The sequence below is a fragment of the Cavia porcellus genome, unplaced genomic scaffold (assembly GCF_034190915.1).
Source record: "Cavia porcellus strain 051 isolate PalLab524CR breed Dunkin Hartley unplaced genomic scaffold, mCavPor4.1 scaffold_34, whole genome shotgun sequence".
Lineage (NCBI taxonomy): Eukaryota > Metazoa > Chordata > Mammalia > Rodentia > Caviidae > Cavia > Cavia porcellus.
The window spans coordinates 36,526,255-36,545,587 of NW_026947517.1; positions in this window are offsets into that span (position 1 = coordinate 36,526,255).

Genomic DNA, 19,333 nt, shown 5'->3' on the forward strand with positions numbered 1-19,333 from the left:
GTTACATTACATTCACTAGTAGGAGTGAGAAAAACATCACGTGGTGGTGCGCATTGTATGGGTGTGTGTTACATTACATTCACTAGTAGGAGTGAGAAAAACATCACGGGGTGGTGCGCATTGTACGGGCGTGTGTTACATTGGATTCACTAGTAGGAGTGAGAAAAACATCACGGGGTGCTGCACATTGTATGGGTGTGTGTTACATTACATTCACTAGTAGGAGTGAGAAAAAAATCACGGGGTGGTGCGCATTGTATGGGTGTGTGTTACATTACATTCACTAGTAGGAGTGAGAAAAACATCACGGGGTGGTGCGCATTGTATGGGTGTGTGTTACATTACAATCACTAGTAGGAGTGAGAAAAACATTACGTGGTTGTGCGCATTGTATGGGTGTGTGTTACATTACATTCACTAGTAGGAGTGAGAAAAACATCACGGGGTGGTGCGCATTGTATGGGTGTGTGTCACATTACATTCACTAGTAGGAGTGAGAAAAACATCACGGGGTGGTGCGCATTGTATGGGTGTGTGTTACATTACATTCACTACTAGGAGTGAGAAAAACATCACGGGGTGGTGTGAATCAGAGGGTCTGAATTAGGTTAGGCAGTGAGTGGCAATGTAGGATGGAGAAAAGCACCGTGGGGTGGTCAGCATGGTGAGGTCAGGGAACATGCAGTGGCAATGGAGGATAGGTTTCTGAAAAACATCGCGGGGTGGTGCGCATTGTATGGGTGTGTGTTACATTACATTCACTAGTAGGAGTGAGAAAAACATCACGGGGTGGTGCGCATTGTATGGGTGTGTGTTACATTACATTCACTAGTAGGAGTGAGAAAAACATAATCACGGGGTGGTGCGCATTGTATGGGTGTGTGTTACATTACATTCACTAGTAGAAGTGAGAAAAACATCACGGGGTGATGCGCATTGCATGGGTGTGTGTTACACTACATTCACTAGTAGGAGTGAGAAAAACATCACGGGGTGGTGCGCATTTTATGGGTGTGTGTTACATTACTTTCACTAATAGGAGTGAGAAAAACATCATGGGGTGGTGGGCATTGCATGGGTGTGTGTTACATTACATTCCCTAGTAGGAGTGAGAAAAACATCAAGGGGTTGTGCGCATGGTATGGGTGTGTGTTACATTACATTCACTAGTAGGAGTGAGAAAAATATCACGCGGTGGTGCGCATTGTATGGGTGTGTGTTACATTACATTCACTAGTAGGAGTGAGAAAAACATCACGGGGTGGTGCGCATTGTATGGTTGTGTGTTACATTACATTCACTAGTAGGAGTGAGAAAAACATCACGGGGTGGTGCGCATTGTATGGGTGTGTGTTACATTACATTCACTACTAGGAGTGAGAAAAACATCACGGGGTGGTGTGAATCAGAGGGTCTGAATTAGGTTAGGCAGTGAGTGGCAATGTAGGATGGAGAAAAGCACCGTGGGGTGGTCAGCATGGTGAGGTCAGGGAACATGCAGTGGCAATGGAGGATAGGTTTCTGAAAAACATCGCGGGGTGGTGCGCATTGTATGGGTGTGTGTTACATTACATTCACTAGTAGGAGTGAGAAAAACATCACGGGGTGGTGCGCATTGTATGGGTGTGTGTTACATTACATTCACTAGTAGGAGTGAGAAAAACATAATCACGGGGTGGTGCGCATTGTATGGGTGTGTGTTACATTACATTCACTAGTAGAAGTGAGAAAAACATCACGGGGTGATGCGCATTGCATGGGTGTGTGTTACACTACATTCACTAGTAGGAGTGAGAAAAACATCACGGGGTGGTGCGCATTTTATGGGTGTGTGTTACATTACTTTCACTAATAGGAGTGAGAAAAACATCATGGGGTGGTGGGCATTGCATGGGTGTGTGTTACATTACATTCCCTAGTAGGAGTGAGAAAAACATCAAGGGGTTGTGCGCATGGTATGGGTGTGTGTTACATTACATTCACTAGTAGGAGTGAGAAAAATATCACGCGGTGGTGCGCATTGTATGGGTGTGTGTTACATTACATTCACTAGTAGGAGTGAGAAAAACATCACGGGGTGGTGCGCATTGTATGGTTGTGTGTTACATTACATTCACTAGTAGGAGTGAGAAAAACATCACGGGGTGGTGCGCATTGTATGCGTGTGTGTTACATTACATTCACTACTAGGAGTGAGAAAAACATCACGGGGTGGTGTGAATCGGAGGGTCTGAATTGTGATAGGCAGTGAGTGGCAATGTAGGATGGAGAAAAGCACCGTGGGGTGGTCAGCATGGGGAGGTCAGGGAACATGCAGTGGCAATGTAGGATAGGTTTCTGAAAAACATCGCGGGGTGGTGCGCATTGTATGGGTGTGTGTAACATTACATTCACTAGAAGGAGTGAGAAAAACATAACGGGGTGGTGCGCATTGTATGGGTGTGTTTTACATTACATTCACTGGTAGGAGTGAGAAAAACATCACGGGGTGGTGCCCATTGTATGGGTGTGTGTTACATTACATTCAATAATAGAAGTGAGAAAAACATCACGGGGTGGTGCGCATTGTATGGATGTGTGTTACATTTCATTCACTAGTAGGAGTGAGAAAAACATCACGGGGTGGTGCGCATTGTATGGGTGTGTGTTACATTACATTCACTAGTAGGAGTGAGAAAATCATCACGGGCTGGTGCGCATTGTATGGGTGTGTGTTACATTACATTCACTAGTAGGAGTGAGAAAAACATCACGGGGTGGTGCGCATTGTATGCGTGTGTGTTACATTAGATTCACTAGTAGAAGTGAGAAAAACATCACGGAGTGGTGCGCATTGTATGGGTGTGTGTTACATTACATTCACTACTAGGAGTGAGAAAAACATCACTGGGTGGTGCGCATTGTATGGGTATGTGTTACATTACATTCACTAGTAGCAGTGAGAAAAACATCACGGTGTGGTGCGCATTGTATGGATGTGTGTTACATTACATTCACTAGTAGGAGTGAGAAAAACATCACGGGGTGATGTGCATTGTATGGGTGTGTGTTACATTACATTCACTGGAAGGAGTGAGAAAAACATCACGGGGTGGTGCGCATTGTATGGGTGTATGTTACATTACATTCACTGGTAGGAGTGAGAAAAACATCACGGGGTGGTGCCCATTGTATGGGTGTGTGTTACATTACATTCCTGGTAGGAGTGAGAAAAACATCAAGGGGTGGTGCCCATTGTATGGGTGTGTGTTACATTACATTCAATAATAGAAGTGAGAAAAACATCACGGGCTGGTGCGCATTGTATGGATGTGTGTTACATTTCATTCACTAGTAGGAGTGAGAAAAACATCACGGGGTGGTGCGCATTGTATGGGTGTGTGTTACATTACATTCACTAGTAGGAGTGAGAAAATCATCACGGGCTGGTGCGCATTGTATGGGTGTGTGTTACATTACATTCACTAGTAGGAGTGAGAAAAACATCACGGGGGGGGTGCGCATTGTATGCGTGTGTGTTACATTAGATTCACTAGTAGGAGTGAGAAAAACATCACGGAGTGGTGCGCATTGTATGGGTGTGTGTTACATTACATTCACTACTAGGAGTGAGAAAAACATCACGGGGTGGTGCGCATTGTATGGGTATGTGTTACATTACATTCACTAGTAGCAGTGAGAAAAACATCACGGGGTGGTGCGCATTGTATGGGTGTGTGTTACATTACATTCACTAGTAGGAGTGAGAAAAACATCCCGAGGTGGTGCGCAGTGTATGGGTGTGTGTTACATTACATTCACTACTAGGAGTGAGAAAAACATCACGGGGTTGTGTGAATCGGAGGGTCTGAATTAGGATAGGCAGTGAGTGGCAATGTAGGATGGAGAAAAGCACCGTGGGGTGGTCAGCATGGGGAGGTCAGGGAACATGCAGTGGCAATGTAGGATAGGTTTCTGAAAAACATCGCGGGGTGGTGCGCATTGTATGGGTGTGTGTTACATTACATTCACTAGTAGGAGTGAGAAAAACATCACGGGGTGGTGCGCATTGTATGGGTGTGTGTCACATTACATTCACTAGTAGGAGTGAGAAAAACATCACGGGGTGGTGCGCATTGTATGGGTGTGTGTCACATTACATTCACTAGTAGGAGTGAGAAAAACATCACGGGGTGGTGCGCATTGTATGGGTGTGTGTTACATTACATTCACTAGCAGGAGTGAGAAAAACATCACGGGGTGGTGTGAATCGGAGGGTCTGAATTAGGATAGGCAGTGAGTGGCAATGTAGGATGGAGAAAAGCACCGTGGGGTGGTCAGCATGGGGAGGTCAGGGAACATGCAGTGGCAATGTAGGATAGGTTTCTGAAAAACATCGCGGGGTGGTGCGCATTGTATGGGTGTGTGTTACATTACATTCACTAGTAGGAGTGAGAAAAACATCACGGTGTGGTGCGCATTGTATGGGTGTGTGTTACATTACATTCACTGGTAGGAGTGAGAAAAACATCACGGGGTGGTGCCCATTGTATGGGTGTGTGTTACATTACATTCAATAATAGAAGTGAGAAAAATATCACGGGGTGGTGCGCATTGTATGGATGTGTGTTACATTTCATTCACTAGTAGGAGTGAGAAAAACATCACGGGGTGGTGCGCATTGTATGGGTGTGTGTTACATTACATTCACTAGTAGGAGTGAGAAAATCATCACGGGCTGGTGCGCATTGTATGGGTGTGTGTTACATTACATTCACTAGTAGGAGTGAGAAAAACATCACGGGGTGGTGCGCATTGTATGCGTGTGTGTTACATTAGATTCACTAGTAGGAGTGAGAAAAACATCACGGAGTGGTGCGCATTGTATGGGTGTGTGTTACATTACATTCACTACTAGGAGTGAGAAAAACATCACGGGGTGGTGTGCATTGTATGGGTATGTGTTACATTACATTCACTAGTAGCAGTGAGAAAAACATCACGGGGTGGTGCGCATTGTATGGATGTGTGTTACATTACATTCACTAGTAGGAGTGAGAAAAACATCACGGGGTGATGTGCATTGTATGGGTGTGTGTTACATTACATTCACTAGAAGGAGTGAGAAAAACATCACGGGGTGGTGCGCATTGTATGGGTGTGTGTTACATTACATTCACTGGTAGGAGTGAGAAAAACATCACGGGGTGGTGCCCATTGTATGGGTGTGTGTTACATTACATTCACTAGTAGGAGTGAGAAAAACATCACGGGGTGGTGCGCATTTTATGGGTGTGTGTTACATTACATTCACTACTAGGAGTGAGAAAAACATCACGGGGTTGTGTGAATCGGAGGGTCTGAATTAGGATAGGCAGTGAGTGGCAATGTAGGATGGAGAAAAGCACCGTGGGGTGGTCAGCATGGGGAGGTCAGGGAACATGCAGTGGCAATGTAGGATAGATTTCTGAAAAACATCGCGGGGTGGTGCGCATTGTATGGGTGTGTGGTACATTACATTCACTAGTAGGAGTGAGAAAAACATCACGGGGTGGTGCGCATTGTATGGGTGTGTGTTACATTACATTCACTAGTAGGAGTGAGAAAAACATCACGTGGTGGTGCGCATTGTATGGGTGTGTGTTACATTACATTCACTAGTAGGAGTGAGAAAAACATCACGGGGTGGTGCGCATTGTACGGGCGTGTGTTACATTGGATTCACTAGTAGGAGTGAGAAAAACATCACGGGGTGCTGCACATTGTATGGGTGTGTGTTACATTACATTCACTAGTAGGAGTGAGAAAAAAATCACGGGGTGGTGCGCATTGTATGGGTGTGTTTTACATTACATTCACTAGTAGGAGTGAGAAAAACATCACGGGGTGGTGCGCATTGTATGGGTGTGTGTTACATTACAATCACTAGTAGGAGTGAGAAAAACTTTACGTGGTTGTGCGCATTGTATGGGTGTGTGTTACATTACATTCACTAGTAGGAGTGAGAAAAACATCACGGGGTGGTGCGCATTGTATGGGTGTGTGTCACATTACATTCACTAGTAGGAGTGAGAAAAACATCACGGGGTGGTGCGCATTGTATGGGTGTGTGTTACATTACATTCACTACTAGGAGTGAGAAAAACATCACGGGGTGGTGTGAATCAGAGGGTCTGAATTAGGTTAGGCAGTGAGTGGCAATGTAGGATGGAGAAAAGCACCGTGGGGTGGTCAGCATGGTGAGGTCAGGGAACATGCAGTGGCAATGGAGGATAGGTTTCTGAAAAACATCGCGGGGTGGTGCGCATTGTATGGGTGTGTGTTACATTACATTCACTAGTAGGAGTGAGAAAAACATCACGGGGTGGTGCGCATTGTATGGGTGTGTGTTACATTACATTCACTAGTAGGAGTGAGAAAAACATAATCACGGGGTGGTGCGCATTGTATGGGTGTGTGTTACATTACATTCACTAGTAGAAGTGAGAAAAACATCACGGGGTGATGCGCATTGCATGGGTGTGTGTTACACTACATTCACTAGTAGGAGTGAGAAAAACATCACGGGGTGGTGCGCATTTTATGGGTGTGTGTTACATTACTTTCACTAATAGGAGTGAGAAAAACATCATGGGGTGGTGGGCATTGCATGGGTGTGTGTTACATTACATTCCCTAGTAGGAGTGAGAAAAACATCAAGGGGTTGTGCGCATGGTATGGGTGTGTGTTACATTACATTCACTAGTAGGAGTGAGAAAAATATCACGCGGTGGTGCGCATTGTATGGGTGTGTGTTACATTACATTCACTAGTAGGAGTGAGAAAAACATCACGGGGTGGTGCGCATTGTATGGTTGTGTGTTACATTACATTCACTAGTAGGAGTGAGAAAAACATCACGGGGTGGTGCGCATTGTATGCGTGTGTGTTACATTACATTCACTACTAGGAGTGAGAAAAACATCACGGGGTGGTGTGAATCGGAGGGTCTGAATTGTGATAGGCAGTGAGTGGCAATGTAGGATGGAGAAAAGCACCGTGGGGTGGTCAGCATGGGGAGGTCAGGGAACATGCAGTGGCAATGTAGGATAGGTTTCTGAAAAACATCGCGGGGTGGTGCGCATTGTATGGGTGTGTGTAACATTACATTCACTAGAAGGAGTGAGATAAACATAACGGGGTGGTGCGCATTGTATGGGTGTGTTTTACATTACATTCACTGGTAGGAGTGAGAAAAACATCACGGGGTGGTGCCCATTGTATGGGTGTGTGTTACATTACATTCAATAATAGAAGTGAGAAAAACATCACGGGGTGGTGCGCATTGTATGGATGTGTGTTACATTTCATTCACTAGTAGGAGTGAGAAAAACATCACGGGGTGGTGCGCATTGTATGGGTGTGTGTTACATTACATTCACTAGTAGGAGTGAGAAAATCATCACGGGCTGGTGCGCATTGTATGGGTGTGTGTTACATTACATTCACTAGTAGGAGTGAGAAAAACATCACGGGGTGGTGCGCATTGTATGCGTGTGTGTTACATTAGATTCACTAGTAGGAGTGAGAAAAACATCACGGAGTGGTGCGCATTGTATGGGTGTGTGTTACATTACATTCACTACTAGGAGTGAGAAAAACATCACTGGGTGGTGCGCATTGTATGGGTATGTGTTACATTACATTCACTAGTAGCAGTGAGAAAAACATCACGGTGTGGTGCGCATTGTATGGATGTGTGTTACATTACATTCACTAGTAGGAGTGAGAAAAACATCACAGGGTGATGTGCATTGTATGGGTGTGTGTTACATTACATTCACTGGAAGGAGTGAGAAAAACATCACGGGGTGGTGCGCATTGTATGGGTGTATGTTACATTACATTCACTGGTAGGAGTGAGAAAAACATCACGGGGTGGTGCCCATTGTATGGGTGTGTGTTACATTACATTCCTGGTAGGAGTGAGAAAAACATCAAGGGGTGGTGCCCATTGTATGGGTGTGTGTTACATTACATTCAATAATAGAAGTGAGAAAAACATCACGGGCTGGTGCGCATTGTATGGATGTGTGTTACATTTCATTCACTAGTAGGAGTGAGAAAAACATCACGGGGTGGTGCGCATTGTATGGGTGTGTGTTACATTACATTCACTAGTAGGAGTGAGAAAATCATCACGGGCTGGTGCGCATTGTATGGGTGTGTGTTACATTACATTCACTAGTAGGAGTGAGAAAAACACCACGGGGGGGTGCGCATTGTATGCGTGTGTGTTACATTAGATTCACTAGTAGGAGTGAGAAAAACATCACGGAGTGGTGCGCATTGTATGGGTGTGTGTTACATTACATTCACTACTAGGAGTGAGAAAAACATCACGGGGTGGTGCGCATTGTATGGGTATGTGTTACATTACATTCACTAGTAGCAGTGAGAAAAACATCACGGGGTGGTGCGCATTGTATGGGTGTGTGTTACATTACATTCACTAGTAGGAGTGAGAAAAACATCCCGAGGTGGTGCGCAGTGTATGGGTGTGTGTTACATTACATTCACTACTAGGAGTGAGAAAAACATCACGGGGTTGTGTGAATCGGAGGGTCTGAATTAGGATAGGCAGTGAGTGGCAATGTAGGATGGAGAAAAGCACCGTGGGGTGGTCAGCATGGGGAGGTCAGGGAACATGCAGTGGCAATGTAGGATAGGTTTCTGAAAAACATCGCGGGGTGGTGCGCATTGTATGGGTGTGTGTTACATTACATTCACTAGTAGGAGTGAGAAAAACATCACGGGGTGGTGCGCATTGTATGGGTGTGTGTTACATTACATTCACTAGTAGGAGTGAGAAAAACATCACGGGGTGGTGCGCATTGTACGGGTGTGTGTTACATTACATTCACTAGTAGGAGTGAGAAAAACATCGCGGGGTGGTGCGCATTGTACGGGTGTGTCTTACATTGGATTCACTAGTAGGAGTGAGAAAAAAATCACGGGGTGCTGCGCATTGTATGGGTGTGTGTTACATTACATTCACTAGTAGGAGTGAGAAAAACATCACGGGGTGGTGCGCATTGTATGGGTGTGTGTTACATTACATTCACTAGTAGGAGTGAAAAAACATCACGGGGTGGTGCGCATTGTATGGGTGTGTGTTACATTACAATCACTAGTAGGAGTGAGAAAAACATCACGTGGTGGTGCGCATTGTATGGGTGTGTGTCACATTACATTCACTAGTAGGAGTGAGAAAAACATCACGGGGTGGTGCGCATTGTATGGGTGTGTGTCACATTACATTCACTAGTAGGAGTGAGAAAAACATCACGGGGTGGTGCGCATTGTATGGGTGTGTGTTACATTACATTCACTAGCAGGAGTGAGAAAAACATCACGGGGTGGTGTGAATCAGAGGGTCTGAATTAGGTTAGGCAGTGAGTGGCAATGTAGGATGCAGAAAAGCACCGTGGGGTGGTCAGCATTGTGAGGTCAGGGAACATGCAGTGGCAATGGAGGATAGGTTTCTGAAAAACATCGCGGGGTGGTGCGGATTGTATGCGTGTGTGTTACATTACATTCACTAGTAGGAGTGAGAAAAACATCACGGGGTGAGTCGCATTGCATGGGTGTGTGTTACATTACATTCACTAGTAGGAGTGAGAAAAACATCACGGGGTGGTGCGCATTGTATGGCTGTGTGTTACATTACATTCCCTAGTAGGAGTGAGAAAAACATCACGGGGTGGTGCGCATTGTATGGGTGTGTGTTACATTACATTCCCAAGTAGGAGTGAGAAAGACATCACGGGGTGGTGCGCATTGTATGGGTGTGTGTTACATTACATTCGCTAGTAGGAGTGAGAAAAACATCACGGGGTTGTGCGCATGGTATGGGTGTGTGTTACATTACATTCACTAGTAGGAGTGAGAAAAATATCACGGGGTGGTGTGCATTGTATGGGTGTGTGTTACATTACATTCACTAGTAGGAGTGAGAAAAATATCACGCGGTGGTGCGCATTGTATGGGTGTGTGTTATATTACATTCACTAGTAGGAGTGAGAAAAACATCACGGGGTAGTGCGCATTGTATGGTTGTGTGTTACATTACATTCACTAGTAGGAGTGAGAAAAACATCACGGGGTGGTGCGCATTGTATGGGTGTGTGTTACATTACATTCACTACTAGGAGTGAGAAAAACATCACGGGGTGGTGTGAATCGGAGGGTCTGAATTAGGATAGGCAGTGAGTGGCAATGTAGGATGGAGAAAAGCACCGTGGGGTGGTCAGCATGGGGAGGTCAGGGAACATGCAGTGGCAATGTAGGATAGGTTTCTGAAATACATCGCGGGGTGGTGCGCATTGTATGGGTGTGTGTTACATTACATTCACTAGTAGGAGTGAGAAAAACATCACGGGGTGGTGCGCATTGTATGGGTGTGTGTTACATTACATTCACTAGTAGGAGTGAGAAAAACATCACGGGGTGGTGCGCATTGTACGGGTGTGTGTTACATTACATTCACTAGTAGGAGTGAGAAAAACATCGCGGGGTGGTGCGCATTGTACGGGTGTGTGTTACATTGGATTCACTAGTAGGAGTGAGAAAAACATCACGGGGTGGTGCGCATTGTATGGGTGTGTGTTACATTACATTCACTAGTAGGAGTGAGAAAAACATCACGGGGAGGTGCGCATTGTATGGGTGTGTGTTACATTACATTCACTAGTAGGAGTGAAAAAACATCACGGGGTGGTGCGCATTGTATGGGTGTGTGTTACATTACAATCACTAATAAGAGTGAGAAAAACATCACGTGGTGGTGCGCATTGTATGGGTGTGTGTCACATTACATTCACTAGTAGGAGTGAGAAAAACATCACGGGGTGGTGCGCATTGTATGGGTGTGTGTCACATTACATTCACTAGTAGGAGTGAGAAAAACATCACGGGGTGGTGCGCATTGTATGGGTGTGTGTTACATTACATTCACTACTAGGAGTGAGAAAAACATCACGGGGTGGTGTGAATCAGAGGGTCTGAATTAGGTTAGGCAGTGAGTGGCAATGTAGGATGGAGAAAAGCACCGTGGGGTGGTCAGCATGGTGAGGTCAGGGAACATGCAGTGGCAATGGAGGATAGGTTTCTGAAAAACATTGCGGGGTGGTGCGCATTGTATGGGTGTGTGTTACATTACATACACTAGTAGGAGTGAGAAAAACATCACGGGGTGAGGCGCATTGCATGGGTGTGTGTTACATTACATTCACTAGTAGGAGTGAGAAAAACATCACGGGGTGGTGCGCATTGTATGGCTGTGTGTTACATTACATTCCCTAGTAGGAGTGAGAAAACATCACGGGGTGGTGCGCATTGTATGGGTGTGTGTTACATTACATTCCCTAGTAGGAGTGAGAAATACATCACGGGGTGGTGCGCATTGTATGGGTGTGTGTTACATTACATTCCCTAGTAGGAGTGAGAAAAACATCACGGGGTTGTGCGCATGTATGGGTGTGTGTTACATTACATTCACTAGTAGGAGTGAGAAAAATATCACGGGGTGGTGTGCATTGTATGGGTGTGTGTTACATTACATTCACTAGTAGGAGTGAGAAAAATATCACGGGGTGGTGTGCATTGTATGGGTGTGTGTTACATTACATTCACTACTAGGAGTGAGAAAAACATCACGGGGTGGTGTGAATCGGAGGGTCTGAATTAGGATAGGCAGTGAGTGGCAATGTAGGATGGAGAAAAGCACCGTGGGGTGGTCAGCATGGGGAGGTCAGGGAACATGCAGTGGCAATGTAGGATAGGTTTCTGAAAAAATCGCGGGGTGGTGCGCATTGTATGGGTGTGTGTTACATTACATTCACTAGAAGGAGTGAGAAAAACATCACGGGGTGGTGCGCATTGTATGGGTGTGTGTTACATTACATTCACTGGTAGGAGTGAGAAAAACATCACGGGGTGGTGCCCATTGTATGGGTGTGTGTTACATTACATTCAATAATAGAAGTGAGAAAAACATCACGGGGTGGTGCGCATTGTATGGATGTGTGTTACATTTCATTCACTAGTAGGAGTGAGAAAAACATCACGGGGTGGTGCGCATTGTATGGGTGTGTGTTACATTACATTCACTAGTAGGAGTGAGAAAATCATCACGGGCTGGTGCGCATTGTATGGGTGTGTGTTACATTACATTCACTAGTAGGAGTGAGAAAAACATCACGGGGTGGTGCGCATTGTATGCGTGTGTGTTACATTACATTCACTAGTAGGAGTGAGAAAAACATCACGGAGTGGTGCGCATTGTATGGGTGTGTGTTACATTACATTCACTACTAGGAGTGAGAAAAACATCACTGGGTGGTGCGCATTGTATGGGTATGTGTTACATTACATTCACTAGTAGCAGTGAGAAAAACATCACGGGGTGGTGCGCATTGTATGGGTATGTCTTACATTACATTCACTAGTAGCAGTGAGAAAAACATCACGGGGTGGTGCGCATTGTATGGGTGTGTGTTACATTACATTCACTAGAAGGAGTGAGAAAAACATCACGGGGTGGTGCGCATTGTATGGGTGTGTGTTACATTACATTCACTGGTAGGAGTGAGAAAAACATCACGGGGTGGTGCCCAATGTATGGGTGTGTGTTACATTACATTCACTGGTAGGAGTGAGAAAACATCACGGGGTGGTGCCCATTGTATGGGTGTGTGTTACATTACATACAATAATAGAAGTGAGAAAAACATCACGGGGTGGTGCGCATTGTATTGATGTGTGTTACATTTCATTCAATAGTAGGAGTGAGAAAAACATCACGGGGTGGTGCGCATTGTATGGGTGTGTGTTACATTACATTCACTAGTAGGAGTGAGAAAATCATCACGGGCTGGTGCGCATTGTATGGGTGTGTGTTACATTACATTCACTAGTAGGAGTGAGAAAAACATCACGGGGGGGTACGCATTGTATGCGTGTGTGTTACATTAGATTCACTAGTAGGAGTGAGAAAAACATCACGGAGTGGTGCGCATTGTATGGGTGTGTGTTACATTACATTCACTACTAGGAGTGAGAAAAACATCACGGGGTGGTGCGCATTGTATGGGTATGTGTTACATTACATTCACTAGTAGCAGTGAGAAAAACATCACGGGGTGGTGCGCATTGTATGGGTGTGTGTTACATTACGTTCACTAGTAGGAGTGAGAAAAACATCCCGGGGTGGTGCGCAGTGTATGGGTGTGTGTTACATTACATTCACTAGTAGGAGTGAGAAAAACATCACGGGGTGGTGCGCATTGTATGGGTGTGTGTTACATTACATTCACTAGTAGGAGTGAGAAAAACATCACGGGTTGGTGCGCATTGTATGGGTGTGTGTTACATTAGATTCACTAGTAGGAGTGAGAAAAACATCACGGGGTGGTGCGCATTGCATGGGTGTGTGTTACATTACATTCACTAGTAGGAGTGAGAAAAACATCACGGGGTGGTGCGCATTGTATGGGTGTGTGTTACATTACATTCACTAGTAGGAGTGAGAAAAACATCACGGGGTGGTGCGCATTGTATGGGTGTGTGTTACATTACATTCACTAGTAGGAGTGAGAAAAACATCACGGGGTGGTGCGCATTGCATGGGTGTGTGTTACACTACATTCACTAGTAGGAGTGAGAAAAACATCACGGGGTGGTGCGCATTGCATGGGTGTGTGTTACATTACTTTCACTAATAGGAGTGAGAAAAACATCATGGGGTGGTGGGCATTGCATGGGTGTGTGTTACATTACATTCACTAGTAGGAGTGAGAAAAACATCACGGGGTGATGCGCATTGCATGGGTGTGTGTTACATTACATTCACTAGTAGGAGTGAGAAAAACATCACGGGGTGGTGCGCATTGTATGGGTGTGTGTTACATTACATTCCCTAGTAGGAGTGAGAAAAACATCACGGGGTGGTGCGCATAGTATGGGTGTGTGTTACATTACATTCCCTAGTAGGAGTGAGAAAAACATCACGGGGTTGTGCGCATGGTATGGGTGTGTGTTACATTACATTCACTAGTAGGGGTGAGAAAAATATCACGGGGTGGTGCGCATTGTATGGGTGTGTGTTACATTACATTCACTAGTAGGAGTGAGAAAAATATCACGCGGTGGTGCGCATTGTATGGGTGTGTGTTACATTACATTCACTAGTAGGAGTGAGAAAAACATCACGGGGTGGTGCGCATTGTATGGTTGTGTGTTACATTACATTCACTAGTAGGAGTGAGAAAAACATCACGGGGTGGTGCGCATTGTATGGGTGTGTGTTACATTACATTCACTACTAGGAGTGAGAAAAACATCACGGGGTGGTGTGAATCGGAGGGTCTGAATTAGGATAGGCAGTGAGTGGCAATGTAGGATGGAGAAAAGCACCGTGGGGTGGTCAGCATGGGGAGGTCAGGGAACATGCAGTGGTAATGTAGGATAGGTTTCTGAAAAACATCGCGGGGTGGTGCGCATTGTATGGGTGTGTGTTACATTACATTCACTAGAAGGAGTGAGAAAAACATCACGGGGTGGTGCGCATTGTATGGGTGTGTGTTACATTACATTCACTGGTAGGAGTGAGAAAAACATCACGGGGTGGTGCCCATTGTATGGGTGTGTGTTACATTACATTCAATAATAGCAGTGAGAAAAACATCACGGGGTGGTGCGCATTGTATGGATGTGTGTTACATTTCATTCACTAGTAGGAGTGAGAAAAACATCACGGGGTGGTGCGCATTGTATGGGTGTGTGTTACATTACATTCACTAGTAGGAGTGAGAAAATCATCACGGGCTGGTGCGCATTGTATGGGTGTGTGTTACATTACATTCACTAGTAGGAGTGAGAAAAACATCACGGGCTGGTGCGCATTGTATGGGTGTGTGTTACATTACATTCACTGGTAGGAGTGAGAAAAACATCACGGGGTGGTGCGCATTGTATGCGTGTGTGTTACATTAGATTCACTAGTAGGAGTGAGAAAAACATCACGGAGTGGTGCGCATTGTATGGGTGTGTGTTACATTACATTCACTGGTAGGAGTGAGAAAAACATCACGGGGTGGTGCCCATTGTATGGGTGTGTGTTACATTACATTCACTGGTAGGAGTGAGAAAAACATCACGGGGTGGTGCCCATTGTATGGGTGTGTGTTACATTACATTCAATAATAGAAGTGAGAAAAACATCACGGGGTGGTGCGCATTGTATGGATGTGTGTTACATTTCATTCAATAGTAGGAGTGAGAAAAACATCACGGGGTGGTGCGCATTGTACGGGTGTGTGTTACATTGGATTCACTAGTAGGAGTGAGAAAAACATCACGGGGTGCTGCGCATTGTATGGGTGTGTGTTACATTACATTCACTAGTAGGAGTGAGAAAAACATCACGGGGTGGTGCGCATTGTATGGGTGTGTGTTACATTACATTCACTAGTAGGAGTGAAAAAACATCACGGTGTGGTGCGCATTGTATGGGTGTGTGTTACATTACAATCACTAGTAGGAGTGAGAAAAACATCACGTGGTGGTGCGCATTGTATGGGTGTGTGTCACATTACATTCACTAGTAGGAGTGAGAAAAACATCACGGGGTGGTGCGCATTGTATGGGTGTGTGTTACATTACATTCACTACTAGGAGTGAGAAAAACATCACGGGGTGGTGTGAATCAGAGGGTCTGAATTAGGTTAGGCAGTGAGTGGCAATGTAGGATGGAGAAAAGCACCGTGGGGTGGTCAGCATGGTGAGGTCAGGGAACATGCAGTGGCAATGCAGGATAGGTTTCTGAAAAACATCGCGGGGTGGTGCGCATTGTATGGGTGTGTGTTACATTACATTCACTAGTAGGAGTGAGAAAAACATCACGGGGTGATGCGCATTGCATGGGTGTGTGTTACATTACATTCACTAGTAGGAGTGAGAAAAACATCACGGGGTGGTGCGCATTGTATGGCTGTGTGTTACATTACATTCCCTAGTAGGAGTGAGAAAAACATCACGGGGTGGTGCGCATTGTATGGGTGTGTGTTACGTTACATTCCCTAGTAGGAGTGAGAAAAACATCACGGGGTGGTGCGCATTGTATGGGTGTGTGTTACATTACATTCCCTAGTAGGAGTGAGAAAAACATCACAGGGTTGTGCGCATGGTATGGGTGTGTGTTACATTAGATTCACTAGTAGGAGTGAGAAAAATATCACGCGGTGGTGCGCATTGTATGGGTGTGTGTTATATTACATTCACTAGTAGGAGTGAGAAAAACATCACGGGGTGGTGCGCATTGTATGGTTGTGTGTTACATTACATTCACTAGTAGGAGTGAGAAAAACATCACGGGGTGGTGCGCATTGTATGGGTGTGTGTTACATTACATTCACTACTAGGAGTGAGAAAAACATCACGGGGTGGTGTGAATCGGAGGGTCTGAATTAGGATAGGCAGTGAGTGGCAATGTAGGATGGAGATAAGGACCGTGGGTTGGTCAGCATGGGGAGGTCAGGGAACATGCAGTGGCAATGTAGGATAGGTTTCTGAAAAACATCGCGGGGTGGTGCGCATTGTATGGGTGTGTGTTACATTACATTCACTGGTAGGAGTGAGAAAAACATCACGGGGTGGTGCCCATTGTATGGGTGTGTGTTACATTACATTCACTGGTAGGAGTGAGAAAAATATCACGGGGTGGTGCCCATTGTATGGGTGTGTGTTACATTACATTCAATAATAGAAGTGAGAAAAACATCACGGGGTGGTGCGCATTGTATGGATGTGTGTTACATTTCATTCAATAGTAGGAGTGAGAAAAACATCACGGGGTGGTGCGCATTGTACGGGTGTGTGTTACATTGGATTCACTAGTAGGAGTGAGAAAAACATCACGGGGTGCTGCGCATTGTATGGGTGTGTGTTACATTACATTCACTAGTAGGAGTGAGAAAAACATCACGGGGTGGTGCGCATTGTATGGGTGTGTGTTACATTACATTCACTAGTAGGAGTGAAAAAACATCACGGTGTGGTGCGCATTGTATGGGTGTGTGTTACATTACAATCACTAGTAGGAGTGAGAAAAACATCACGTGGTGGTGCGCATTGTATGGGTGTGTGTCACATTACATTCACTAGTAGGAGTGAGAAAAACATCACGGGGTGGTGTGCATTGTATGGGTGTGTGTTACATTACATTCACTATTAGGAGTGAGAAAAACATCACGGGGTGGTGTGAATCAGAGGGTCTGAGTTAGGTTAGGCAGTGAGTGGCAATGTCGGATGGAGAAAAGCACCGTGGGGTGGTCAGCATGGTAAGGTCAGGGAACATGCAGTGGCAATGGAGGATAGGTTTCTGAAAAACATCGCGGGGTGGTGCGCATTGTATGGGTGTGTGTTACATTACATTCACTAGTAGGAGTGAGAAAAACATCACGGGGTGATGCGCATTGCATGGGTGTGTGTTACATTACATTCACTAGTAGGAGTGAGAAAAACATCACGGGGTGGTGCGCATTGTATGGCTGTGTGTTACATTACATTCCCTAGTAGGAGTGAGAAAAACATCACGTGGTGGTGCGCATTGTATGGGTGTGTGTTACGTTACATTCCCTAGTAGGAGTGAGAAAAACATCCCGGGGTGGTGCGCATTGTATGGGTGTGTGTTACATTACATTCCCTAGTAGGAGTGAGAAAAACATCACGGGGTTGTGCGCATCGTATGGGTGTGTGTTACATTACATTCACTAGTAGGAGTGAGAAAAATATCACGGGGTGGTGCGCATTGTATGGGTGTGTGTTACATTACATTCCCTAGTAGGAGTGAGAAAAACATCACGGGGTTGTGCGCATCGTATGGGTGTGTGTTACATTACATTCACTAGTAGGAGTGAGAAAAACATCACGGGGTGGTGCGCATTGTATGGGTGTGTGTTACATTACATTCCCTAGTAGGAGTGAGAAAAACATCACGGGGTTGTGCGCATGGTATGGGTGTGTGTTACATTACATTCACTAGTAGGAGTGAGAAAAATATCACGGGGTGGTGCGCATTGTATGGGTGTGTGTTACATTACATTCACTAGTAGGAGTGAGAAAAATATCACGCGGTGGTGCGCATTGTATGGGTGTGTATTACATTACATTCACTAGTAGGAGTGAGAAAAACATCACGGGGTGGTGCGCATTGTATGGTTGTGTGTTACATTACATTCACTAGTAGGAGTGAGAAAAACATCACGGGGTGGTGCGCATTGTATGGGTGTGTGTTACATTACATTCACTACTAGGAGTGAGAAAAACATCACGGGGTGGTGTGAATCGGAGGGTCTGAATTAGGATAGGCAGTGAGTGGCAATGTAGGATGGAGAAAAGCACCGTGGGGTGGTCAGCATGGGGAGGTCAGGGAACATGCAGTGGCAATGTAGGATAGGTTTCTGAAAAACATCGCGGGGTGGTGCGCATTGTATGGGTGTGTGTTACATTACATTCACTAGAAGGAGTGAGAAAAACATCACGGGGTGGTGCGCATTGTATGGGTGTGTGTTACATTACATTCACTGGTAGGAGTGAGAAAAACATCACGGGGTGGTGCCCATTGTATGGGTGTGTGTTACATTACATTCAATAATAGCAGTGAGAAAAACATCACGGGGTGGTGCGCATTGTATGGATGTGTGTTACATTTCATTCACTAGTAGGAGTGAGAAAAACATCACGGGGTGGTGCGCATTGTATGGGTGTGTGTTACATTACATTCACTAGTAGGAGTGAGAAAATCATCACGGGCTGGTGCGCATTGTATGGGTGTGTGTTACATTACATTCAATAGTAGGAGTGAGAAAAACATCACGGGCTGGTGCGCATTGTATGGGTGTGTGTTACATTACATTCACTGGTAGGAGTGAGAAAAACATCACGGGGTGGTGCGCATTGTATGCGTGTGTGTTACATTAGATTCACTAGTAGGAGTGAGAAAAACATCACGGAGAGGTGCGCATTGTATGGGTGTGTGTTACATTACATTCACTGGTAGGAGTGAGAAAAACATCACGGGGTGGTGCCCATTGTATGGGTGTGTGTTACATTACATTCACTGGTAGGAGTGAGAAAAACATCACGGGGTGGTGCCCATTGTATGGGTGTGTGTTACATTACATTCAATAATAGAAGTGAGAAAAACATCACGGGGTGGTGCGCATTGTATGGATGTGTGTTACATTTCATTCAATAGTAGGAGTGAGAAAAACATCACGGGGTGGTGCGCATTGTACGGGTGTGTGTTACATTG